Source organism: Periophthalmus magnuspinnatus, chromosome 12 (assembly GCF_009829125.3).
Source record: "Periophthalmus magnuspinnatus isolate fPerMag1 chromosome 12, fPerMag1.2.pri, whole genome shotgun sequence".
Taxonomy (NCBI): Eukaryota; Metazoa; Chordata; class Actinopteri; order Gobiiformes; family Gobiidae; genus Periophthalmus; species Periophthalmus magnuspinnatus.
In genome coordinates this window covers 16,233,499-16,245,917 of record NC_047137.1, presented here as the reverse complement: position 1 = coordinate 16,245,917, position 12,419 = coordinate 16,233,499, and the positions used below count along the sequence as shown (strand labels likewise).

Genomic DNA, 12,419 nt, shown 5'->3' with positions numbered 1-12,419 from the left:
TTGATGGTTTAATTCCATAGACTGTATATATAAATGGACAAAGCTAACCTGCTAGCCGCCGCGTTTGAGAAATATTAAGAAACCGCTGCCCCTCTCTCTGTACCTGCTGCTTCAGACTCGTCATTTTGGTCTTAAATGTTCGTATTAACCCTCTACATGATCCTGGGTTTTTTTATTTCACTGATTTGTCCATAAATCAATATATAAACATTAATAACAGACAAATCAGGCACCATCGCTCCTGTTAGCGTTAGCAACAGGTTTGATTGACAGTGTTGCTAAGCGTTCGCTCCCTGATAAACCAGTAGCTACTAGTACTTCTACTACATGGCCTTGGCTCATAAGTTTTAGTAAACCGGTCATTTGGTTTTATTTGTGTGTGTTTGTGTGCCTGTGTGTGTGTGCCCTTGAGCAAGACACTTCGCTTCACTCGCCTGTGTAAGATTAATAAACATGTGAGTGTTGGTACTGTACATGAAGTGAGGTCAAAATAAGTCCACTGCCTGCTGTCTGCATCCAATTAAAAAGCGTTTTATTGTCTGATAATGAGGAAGTATGGGTTAGCATGCTAGTTGTTAGCTTTACCCTGACTGGCCTCCGAAATTTGTGCAAAGCGTTTAGAAACTCATCGCTTTGAATAAAGCATAAAATAAGTGAGGAGTGACTTTGGATCATTCTGTATGCATCCAATTAAAAACTGTTACATTGTCTTATAATGAGGAAGTGCGGGTTAGCATGCTATTTGTTAGCTTTACCATGACTCACCTCTGACATTTGTGCAAAGCATTTTGAAACTCATCGCTTTGAATAATGCATAAGATAAGTGAGGAGTAACTTTGGATAATTCTGTCTGCATCTATTTAAAACTATTATATTGTCCGATAATCAGGAAGTGCAGGTTAGCATCCTAGTTGTGACAGCGAACTTCCACATTGGCCTCTGAAATTTGTGCAAAGCGTTTATAAACTCACTGCTGTGAATAATGCCTAAGATAAGTGAGGAACAACTTTGGATCATTCTGTCTGCATCTAATTAAAAAATGTTTTATTGTCCAATAATCAGGAAGTGCAGGTTAGCATGCGAGTTGTTAGCTTTACCAGGACTGGCTTCTGAAAGATGTGCAAAGCGTTAATAAATTACTCACTGTGAATAATGCATAAGAAAGTGAGGAACAACTTTGGATCATCCTGTCTGCATCTAATTTAAAAACATTTTATTGTCCGATAATGAGGAAGTGCAGATTAGCATGCTAGTTGTGACAGCAAACCTCGTATTTAGCCTCTGAAAGTTGTGAAAAGCATGTATAAACTTTTCATGGTAAATAACGCATAAGATAAGTGAGGAATAACTTTGGATCATTCTGTCTGCATCTAATTAAAAAATGTTTTATTGTCAATAATGAAGAAGTGCGAGTTAGCATGCTAGTTGTTAGCTTTACCCTGACTGCCCTCTAAAAGTTGTGCAAAGCGTTAATAAACTCATCACTTTGAATAATGCATAAGATAAGTGAGGAATAACTTTGGATCATTCTGTCTGCATCTCATTAAAATATGTTTTATTGTCTGACAATGAGGAAGTGCAGATTAGCATGCTAGTTGTGACAGCAAACCTCCGCTTTGGCCTCTGAAAGTTGTGAAAACCATTTATAAACTCATCATGGTGAATAATGCACGAGGTAAGTGAGAAAGAACTGAACCACTGCAAACCGATTAAAATGGAGTTAAAGTACAGATACTCAAGTAAAAGTATCACATGAAAAACTCTACTTAAATAAAGTATTAAAGTACCCGTTTAAAAATGTACTTAAAGAGTAAAAAGTAAAAGTATTTCGCGCAGCCTTTTCAGCAGGTCTCAGGTACCTGCTCCGAAACAGGTGAAGTGAAAGTAAAAAGTATCCACTGTAAAATGTACTTAAGTAAAGGACAGATACCTAAAATGTATACTAAAGTGCAGTACTTTGCTACTTTTACTTCGTTCCCTTCCATCACTGTGTAACTGTAAGCCGTCTATAATCACATTCATACAAACCGAGCATATCCGTGGCCTAAACAACCCCACAATCGCACATGACACCACACATTTTCAACTGACCTAAAAAAAAAAAAGGAAGCAATCGACATTAAACCGATTAGCTAAGAAGCAACGTTGGCGCCGCGCTCGCTCATTTGCATATACATTTAAAGTCTTCCACGCGGGTCGGACGGGCGTGCCAACAAAATACGATGCCAAAAAAAACTATCCCGTGACACAGCAGCAGTGAAGGAGCGTGGGCAGATTCACAGCTCATTTCTTTGCGAAACATAAGGACGCTCTGGGGGAAAGAACGCACTTACGTAACACATAAAACCCAGTGTGATACCGAGATGTTTTTAGAAGAGCCATCAAAGTTAAACTCGCCGAAGAAGAAGAAGAAGGAGCGTATTTAGAGGCGGAGGAGTGGATGGGGCTGTTCAAAGCGGTGTAAAAGCAAAAAGTGGCGTTGGTGAGGAGATACGTTCAGATAAGGTTGTTATTAGCATAGACTGTTTATATAAATAGACGTAGCTAACCCGCTAGCCGTCGCTTTACAAATAAGAAGTGAGCTCATCATTTTGGTCTTTAAATGTTCATATTAACCCTCTACATGATCCTGGGGTTCATTTTTTTCAGTTATTTTGATTTTTTAAATTAATTTATTTTTAGTTATTTTGAGTTTATTTATTGTTTATTTTCTTAATTTTTTTTTTGTTATTTTGAGTTTTTTATTTTTTATTTTGAGGTTTTTTTTTTAGTTTATTTTCTTTATTTTTTTTATTTTTCTTTAGTTTATTTTTTGCTTTTATTAAAACCATGTCCCTTCTCTCTGTACCTGCTGCTGTCAGACTCTTTTGAGAGTTTTTAAAAATGTATTTATTTATTTATTTTTAGTTATTTTGAGTTTTCTTTTATTATTATTATTATGAGTTTTTTTTATTGTTTATTTTCTTTTTTTTTTTGTTATTTTGAGTTTTTTTTCAATTTTTTTTTATTTATTCATTTTTATTTATTCATTTTTCTTTAGTTTATTTATTTTTTTGACAAACCGTGTCCCCTCTCTCTGTACCTGCTGCTGTCAGACTCATTTTGGTCTTAAATGTTCGTATTAACCCTCTACATGATCCTGGGGTTTTTATTTCACTATTGTGTCTGTAAATCAAGATCTGAACATTAATAACAGACAAACCAGCTGCCTTCTTTCCCCGAGATTGCTCCGTTAGCGTTAGCAACAGGTTTGATTGACAGCGTTGCTAAGCGGCCGCTCCCTGATAAACCAGTGGTGTGGGCGAGAAGGGGCGTTACCTTCGACAGCCTCGCTCCAGATCGGCTCTTTGGTTGCTATGATACTCGCGGTCGGAATTGCAAATAAGGAATTCGGCTCTAAATTCGCCGCTATAACCGCTAGCCTCGATTAGCTTCATTTGACTGGAGCTGAACGCTGTGGGTGACGTCGCACTCGCTCCGTGGTTATTACCAATTCTCCATCTTAAAATTAGCTGCACCTGATTTTTACTAAAACGTGCAAAACAGAACTCTTTTCAAACCATTTGCAGTTATGATCCAGTGTTATTCCTCACTTTTGCAGGTTTTCCAAGTATTGTAATTATTCACCACAAATATATATATATATACATAAACGTTGGATCTCAGTGTGACTCTGAAGTGCTGTACGTTTGCAATTTGTTTTCTCCCCGACAAAACCCACAATGTCGACGAAACGTTCTGCACCGACAAAGACGCCGACGAAGGTTTGAACTTTGAGAGAGTTTAAACGAGAGAGAAATGTGAGAAAATGTTAACGCCTGTGTGAGAAAAGTGTATAAAGTGTGTGGTGAGGGGTTTTACAGACAAAAACATATATACCGTATTTTCCGGACTATAACTCGCACTTTTTTTCATACTTTTGCCGGGGATACTCAGATGTGATTGTGAAATATATGTTTTTTCTTTATTATTATGCATTTTTTGGCCGGTGCGACTTATACTCTGGAAAATACTGTAATAATTGTAAAAAATAAAGCTGAAACTTGGCGGATTTCGTCTATTGTGGGTTATTTTACAAGTTTTCTCCCCGACAAAACCCGCAATGTCGACGAAACGTTCTGCACCGACAAAGACGCCTACGAAGGTTTGAACTTTGAGAGAGTTTAAACGAGAGAGAAATGTGAGAAAATGTTAACGCCTGTGTGAGAAAAGTGTATAAAGTGTGTGGTGAGGGGTTTTACAGACAAAAACATATAGAATAATGTAAAAAATAAAGCTGATACTTCACGGATTTCGCCTGTTGCGGGTTATTTTTAGAACGTGACCCCCGCGATAAACGAGGGACCACTGTACATGAAATATTTATATATCGTGTGTACATTTTCTTTGCACTAATGGGAAATTTTTCATTATTTTTTTGGCCATAAAATAAGATTTAAGCCATAAAAACCTGAATAAATAACTTGTTTGACTCATTACAGATACAAACTACGCACTAAAATGTCTCTTTCTGCTGTTTATTCATGATTTTTTAGCAATATTATAGATTTAGCATTGCTTTTGTGGCTTAAATGCTCTTGGATTGTTGCGTCAGTGGCAAAAGTAAGTTTCAATATCGTCGTTTTTCGTCTGTATAATCGAACTTTAGCATAGCCGTTGGTCCAAGAAACGCCTAAAGTTGAAGATCTCATCACGAATTCTGCCCAAGCTGAACGTGAAGATGTTAAAATATTTACTTAAGCGAATATAACCGAGTACTACGCGTCTCCAAACGTGGCGTATTTGTTTTGCAGAGCTGCGTTCAGGAGCGGAGACGTTAAGATGTTAAGTACGTCGAGTTTAAAAATAGCCCCGTGCAGTCGGTCGGTACATCGCGGCCTTCGTGCGTCTTGTTTTCACACAAACTCCCACAAAAGATAACACCATCATCTCCACCTTGTCTGAGCGCCGCACGAGAATCCGCTCACGATTCAGACTATTTATAAAACCGCGGGTATTTTTAGGAAGATTCAGAAAGATAAACGCGGCGGAGCATCTTTTATAACGGCCACTGACGACGAGAAAGAAAGTCGCAGTGTTTTTTTATTTTATTTACTATATTAGATACACAAGAACTATTTGAAAACGTTGGTCTTCATGGCACATCGTTTTTTAGTTCATATTAACCCACTTTGCACGATCCTGGTGTTTTTATTTCTCAGTTTTGTCCATAAATCAATACGTAAAACATTAATAATCCAGGTTAACTTCAACAGCCTCGCTCTAGATCAGGGGTCGACCTTTTTTAGCCGAGAGAACCAAAAAAAAGTCACATATTTTAAAATGTATTTCCGTGAGAGCCGTGCAATATTTTTTAAACTCTGAAAACAAATAAATGTGTGAATTTTTAAACACGACCAACAATTTTAGAGTATAAGAAATCTCTGAATGTAGTGTTAATATTTTTTTATAACATCTTTAGGAGCCAAGTTTTGGTTTGACGTTTGGCGATGCGCAAATTCAGAGCGTTAATATGTTTATAGTTTTATGTTAATATTTGATTTATATGTATGAGCTGCACTTGTTTTATTGCATTAATGTTGATTTGGGGAAATATCTTAGGATTGTCATTATTTAAGTTTTACGTAAATATGTTACCGTCACTTTAAGAGCGACAGCACGCATGAGGAAAAGAGCGCGCGCTGTGAGAACGTGTGAGGCGGCGCGTAAAGACGGAGCCAAACGGTTTTTCTTAGCGTAGTATTGTTTATTTTTGTGAATGACTTGATTTGATTACTTCTGTATTTATGTATAATTTATTCCTTACTTATTGTGTCAGATGCAGTCGTCAAAAGAGCCATAGGTTCCCGCCCCCTGCTCCAGATGGTTGTTTATTTGTTGTTTTTGCATGAACTCCCCCTGCAGGTGTGGGGTTGTAAGTGCAGTTTGAGTCAAATAGAGATGTGGAATAGTTTCGAGAGCTTTTTTGACGCCTCCGTTTTAGTCAACTCCATCAATCGGCAGGACACGTCTTTAATCAACCAGCAATTTCTTAAGTCGACTACGGCCCTAATTAGTTCTGAAACATCTTTGTACGTCGGAGGTTTTTGCTTTGAGACGCACGAAACTCGGGGCATGTGGCGGTGTAATGAATTCATTTAAGGCCGTGCACATCTGCTGTTTGCTGCTCCAGTGAATACAGTTATTCTCATTATTGCACCATTTGGGCTGTGATGTTTCTCCGTCAGATTGAGAGGAGTCTGTCTAATGAACTCACAGCCTCTCCGACTACGTGACAAAGATATCAGCTCCGCAAACTGAGGAGAACATTCACGCCGCCATCTGCTCCGAGCCAATGTCTTCAATTTTTAAGGCTGTTCAGTGAATCACAGCTGAATCGAAATGCGCGTCGGTCGTCAGCAAATCGCCCAAAAAAAAGCTATAGTTATTTAACAGAATGCGCCGTCGTTTTGTGGAAGAGTTTTGTGAGCGCGACGTCACCCACGGCGTTCGGCTAGAGCAGTTATAGCCGAGCCGAGTTTCACATTTGGAATTCTGAATGTGAGTATCGTAGCAACCAAAGAGCCAATCCAGAGCGAGGCTGATGAAGGTAACGCCCCTTTCCCGCCCACGTCGCTGGTTTAGCAGGGAGTGGGCGCTTAGCAACGCTGTCAATCAAACCTGTTGCTAACGCTAGCGGGAGAAACCTCGGGGAAAGAAGGCGTCTGATTTGTCTGTTATTAATGTTCATATCTTTAAAAAAAAACAGGATCATGTAGAGGGTTAATACGAACATTTTAAGATCAAAATGACGAGTCTGACAGCAGCAGGTACAGAGAGAGGACACGGTTTTTCAATAGAAAGTGAATTGGAGCCAGAGTCGATGGAGCCGGAAGCGCACACCTTCGCACTTCCTATTTGGAACGTGGCGGCTAGCAGTTTAGCTATGTCCATTTATATATACCGTATTGTCCAAACTATAGGTCACACTTTTTTTCATATTTTGTCCGGGGGTGCGACTTATACTCAGACGCGACTTATACGTGAAATTATTAAAATATATAATTTGACATCCTAGTCTTGTACCAGTATCTACTTCTCCTGAACCACTGAACATTTAAAATTTCAACATTACGGTGATTTAAAAGACAAAGAGAAAGACTGAACACTTCATCTTCCTCTGGAGTGGGCGGAGTCGTTCAGAAGTGACACCAAGGACGAAGAATTTAATGGATTTATTGATTTGCAGTGAGATCCAGAGTAAACTCGTTGCTTGTTTTTTCTTCTTTATTTATCTGATTAACTGTTAATATCTTACGTTAACAAACCAGACACGTGTTCAGTTCTGTCTGTGCTTCATGTCGCTGAATAAATATAAATGTGTTACGTTAGCGTTAGCATTAGCGTGATGTACTGATATTCAGCCTTTTGTTCTCCATTTTATTGTTTTTATTATAACTTGCCTTTAAAGATAAAATGTCTGTTCTTGGTCTTGGATTTTGTAAAATAAATCTCCCCAAAAATGCAACTTATATGTGTCTTTTTCCTCATTATTTTGCATTTTTTTGGCTGGTGCGACTTATACTCCAGTGCGACACATGGTCTAGAAAATACGGTCTATTCTACGGGTGCAGCTCCAGTTTACACTTCTACATCTTAGTTCCCAATTTCAACCTCGCTTCAAATCGTACAGCTCTACTTCCAGTGAGTGTTCTTTTTTGGATGAGCCGTGTAGCGCAGAGGGGTCCTGACGTGTAGAACGTGTTATAATCCCCCTCAACCCCATTATTACAGAGGAAAGCCTGTTATTTGAGCTAACGCTAACCCACGTCTGTGCTGCAGATCCTCAAGGGCAGCTTTGGTTCACTTTTCTCACTCATTTCATTATAAACTGAGCATTGACTAAGGCAGACGGAGCCATTTTGAGAATAGTGTGAAATAATGTGATCTGGAGCTTGATGTTATAATCCTAAAAAGGGTTTATCTCTTTAATCTCTTTAATTACTGGGTTTATTTACATGAGGCAAAAACTGGAATATGGTTCAGATCTATTCTATAAAATCGACTTGTTAAAGGTTTTAATCGTGTCATAGTCGTTTCCCCGCACGATTTACTCACCTGACGTTGTTTTTGGATTGATTTATGTTTGAATAATCCTTAATCGTTTATTTTCAAGACGCCATTTTGCCGATTAATCCCCGTTTTCACCTCCACCCATGTCACATACGCACTTCATTCTTCAATTTTATGTTCTTAATCGCCGTTTTCCCACAAATTAAACAAAACCCGCCGCTCACTCGCTACCGTGAATCGCGCCGCTGTCCGTAGGGGGCGCCGACAGCTCCACTTTGCGCTTTGTTGTGACGACGTTTACGATTACGATAAACAATAATATCGTTTATCGTGATAAAAAGGGTCGACAGTAATCGTTCGTGGGACTTTTTATATAATCGTGATGATCGGCAACAAAGATAATCGCCGTTTTATCGCCTGAATGTGCAGAAAAAACGACTTATCCACGGGGGAGTCAACGGGGGGGACAACGGGGGCTGTTGTCCGGGGCCCCATGGCTTTAGGGGGCCCCAGAATTGAACTCACTTCCTATTAATTTGTATTATAGGGGGCCCATGTATTACCCCGAACCTCCGAATTTCAGTTAACGGCCCTGTTCATCCAGAATATTCTCTTTTAAAATTATATATTGCGGATTTGTTTCTTTTATTAAGTCGTTTTAGATGAATATTGCGATTTAAAACGTGCAAATTATAACGTAACGATCCACAGGCGTCCGAGATTAAAACTATAGAGCGACACAATACGTCTGATTTAAACGCACAACATCAGAAAAGTTACATTCTGCGCCATTTCATTAAATTTGAATTATATTGTCCAGTGTCCTGAGTTTTTTTTTTTACGTCTTTTAAACTTGAGATTGTGCGTCTAAACTATTGCACGGCTCCGCTAAAATAGTTAACGTCTTATTTTGTTGAGTTATTCGTGGGATATAGTTAGCTTAACACGTTTCAAGGTAAATCCATCGTCACTAAAAACGTGGCTGATTAAATGAAAAAAAAACAAAAAAACAAGTTAACGATCGTAACTTAAAGACAAAATGGACGCTACAAAAGTAATATCGTCTACTTGAGTTACACAGATATCGAATCCCAAAACTCAAACTGTTTAAAGACGTTGATTACGAGTTCTTCCCTCAGACGCTAAACGCTCTGTTCCACCTTGTGATGTCATCGTGTAGCGATACAGGAAGTGCGACACTGTGTTTTTAAACTCCACACGCCTTCATTTCTAGAATCATTTGGATCATTTCAGCCTCTGGAGTTGCCGTTTATCTCAACTGAACTAAAGTTAAATCGTAGCTGTTAACTTGAAAAACGACCACTTTATGACATCACAAAGTGGAACAGAGCGTTTTGAGGTTTGGAGATGTCCACGTTTAGTCCATGAGATGCAACTCCAGGTTTGTTTTTGAGGAGGAAACAGCTTTATAACGTGACTTTCAGAACGGCCGGGCAATAAAAATCTAAAGTGATGTTGTGTATTATTAAAATCGACATCAGGAGTTCACAAATTTTCTCTCGAATCCAACTCTTTGCTCAAATAAAGAGCCGTTTTCCAAACCACATTTCCATCTTATATGTAACTGATGCTCAAAATAAAAAATACTGAGTTGATATGAATTGTATTTGAGTCAAAATTTATGATCTGGCTCCTAAAAAATGTCACCTGAGATCCAGAAACACTTTACAAAGATGTGAGTCTGGTCAAATTCAGATGGGCGTGACTGACAGGTGGATTAGCCAATCAGAGACAGGCGTAGTCTGTCTGTGTCAAATCAAACATGGCGGCTTATGAGGAAAAAGAAAGGAGAAAAAATCACAAGGGATTAAAAAACATCACAGTTTTCTGCAATTGGTTTAGTTTAAAATGAGTCACGTTTGCGTCATTGAAATAAACAAATCTGATTGGACGATCGTGTTTGGTTCTGGCTCGAGTCCTGGTTCTGGTTTAGTCCTGGTTTAGTCCCAGTTTAGACCCGGTTTAGTCCAGGTTTAGCCCTGGTTTAGTCCTGGTTTAGCCCTGGTTTAGACCTGGTTTAGCCCTGGTTTAGACCTGGTTTAGCCCTGGTTTAGTCCTGGTTTAGCCCTGGTTTAGACCTGGTTTAGTCTTGGTTTAGTCCTGGTTTAGCCCTGGTTCAGCCCCGGTTTAGTCCTGGTTTAGCCCTGGTTTAGCCCTGGTTTAGACCTGGTTTAGCCCTGGTTTAGTCCTGGTTTAGTCCTGGTTTAGCCCTGGTTTAGTCCTGGTTTAGTCCTGGTTTAGTCCTTGTTTTAGTCCTGGTTTAGCCCTGGTTTAGTCCGGGTTTAGTCCTGGTTTAGTCCGGGTTTAGCCCTGGTTTAGTCCGGGTTTAGTCCGGGTTTAGTCCTGGTTTAGTCCGGGTTTAGTCCTGGTTTAGCCCTGGTTTAGTCCTGGTTTAGTCCTGGTCTTAAATGTTTGTATTAACCCTCTACATGATCCTGGTGTTTTTATTTCACTTTTGTGTCCGTGAATCAAAATATGAACATTAATAACAGACGAATCAGGCGCCATCTTTCCCCGAGGTCACTCCCGCTAGCGTTAGCAACAGGTTTGATTGACAGCGTTGCTAAGCGCCCACTCCCTGCTAAACCAGTTGTGCGGGCATGAAGAGGCGTCACCTTCAACATCCTCACTCCGGATTGGCTCTTTGGTCGCTATGATACTCGCGGTCGGAATTCCAAATGCGAAACTCGGCTCCAAATTAGCCGCTATAACTGCTAGCCTCGACGCGCTTCGTTTTGACTGAAGCTGAACGCCGCGGGTGACGTCGCACTCACTTAGTCCGCTGCTTCTTCTTCTACAAAGTCTACGGTTGTAACACAAAGATCTGCCGCTTCATCCAAAATAATCGCCGCATAAAACGTAACGTAAAACAGCTTCACGACGCAGACGATTCGCCGTTTCTTTGTGCGGTGACTAAGCAGACGCGTGACTCATTTCCACAGACGGTGATTCACTTTCCCTTCAGTTTCCGCAGTACTATTACTACTGCGTCCGAAGCCTTGTCCATTCACAAACCGGACACTTCCCCGATGGCTCCTGATCCGCAATCAATGTGAGCCAAACCTCGTAGATTTTCATTACAGACGTTTACGAGCGGAGAGCGGAGAGCGTCGCTGGTGGTCGCGGTTGTGCCTCCGGTGACCTCCTGATTGCATTATAAATATTTCATTGTATTAATTTAGCAGCATGGCGTCATTCGGCTGTGTTGTGACTCCGCCAACACGGCAAACACGGAAAACACGGAAAACACGGAAAACACGCAGAAAAGAAACTGTGCAGGTCTGAAAAGGTCCAATATCTGTGAGGTTTAAGTCGTGTTCTAATGTTGTTACGTCGTCAAAAACAGACCTGGAGTTGTGTTTTGTTTCATTCTCACATGTTTGAGTCGCACTTTGTTATTAGTCTGTAACATCTACAAAGATCAAAATGTGACGTTCCACCTTGTGATGTCATCAAGTGGGAGTTTTCGAGTGAACATTTACATTTTGCTTTAGTTCTGTAGAGATCGGTCCAAATGAGTCTGGTGTAAGGAGTTTAAAAATACAGTAAAGCACTTCCTGTATCGCCACATGACATCACAAGGTTTAGTCCCGGTTCGGCACCTTGTGATGTCATCAAGTGGTAGTTTTTTTCCAAGTTAACAGCAACGTTTTTACTTTTAGTTCAGTAGAAATGAAATGATCCAAATGATTCTAGTGAAGAAAGAGAGGAAAGAGAGAGTAATGAGAGGAAAAGAGAGAGAGAGGGTGAGAAAGAAAGAGGAGAGAGAGAAAGAGAGAAATAAAGGGAGAATGAGAGGGAGAAATGGAGAGAAAGAAAGAGACAAAGAGAGGGAGAGACAGATATAGGGAGAGAGCGTGTGAGAAAGAAAGAGGAGAGGGAGAAATGGAGAGAAAGAGAGAGGGGGAGAGAGAGAGAGAGAGAGGAGAGAGAGGGAGAAAGAGAGAGAGAAAGAAAGGAAGAAAGAGAGGGAGAGACAGAGACAGGGAGAGATAGGGTGAGAAAGAAAGTGGAGAGAGAGGGGGAGAGAGAAAGAAAGGGACAAAGAGAGAGGGAGAGACAGAGAGAGAAAGGGTGAGAAAGAAAGAGGAGAGAGAGGGAGAAATGGAGAGAAAGAGAGAGAGGGAGAGACAGAGAAAGAGGAGAGAGAGAGGGAGAAAGAGAGAGAGAAAGGAAGAAAGAGAGGGAGAGACAGAGACAGGGAGAGAGCGGGTGAGAAAGAAAGAGGAGAGAGAGAGAAATGGAGAGAAAGAGAGCGAGAGAGAGAGAGAGAAAGAGGAGAGAGAGACAGGGAGAGAAAGGTTGAGAAAGAAAGAGGAGAGAGAAAGAGGGATAGAGGGAGAGAG

The 12,419-nt window shown here is 40.2% G+C and overlaps 1 protein-coding gene across 1 annotated transcript in view; it reads right to left on the bottom strand.

Annotated features, from left to right (window-relative positions):
• LOC117379552 (synapsin-3-like) overlaps positions 1 to 12,419 on the bottom strand; it is a 181,484-nt gene that overhangs the window by 168,230 nt on the left and 835 nt on the right.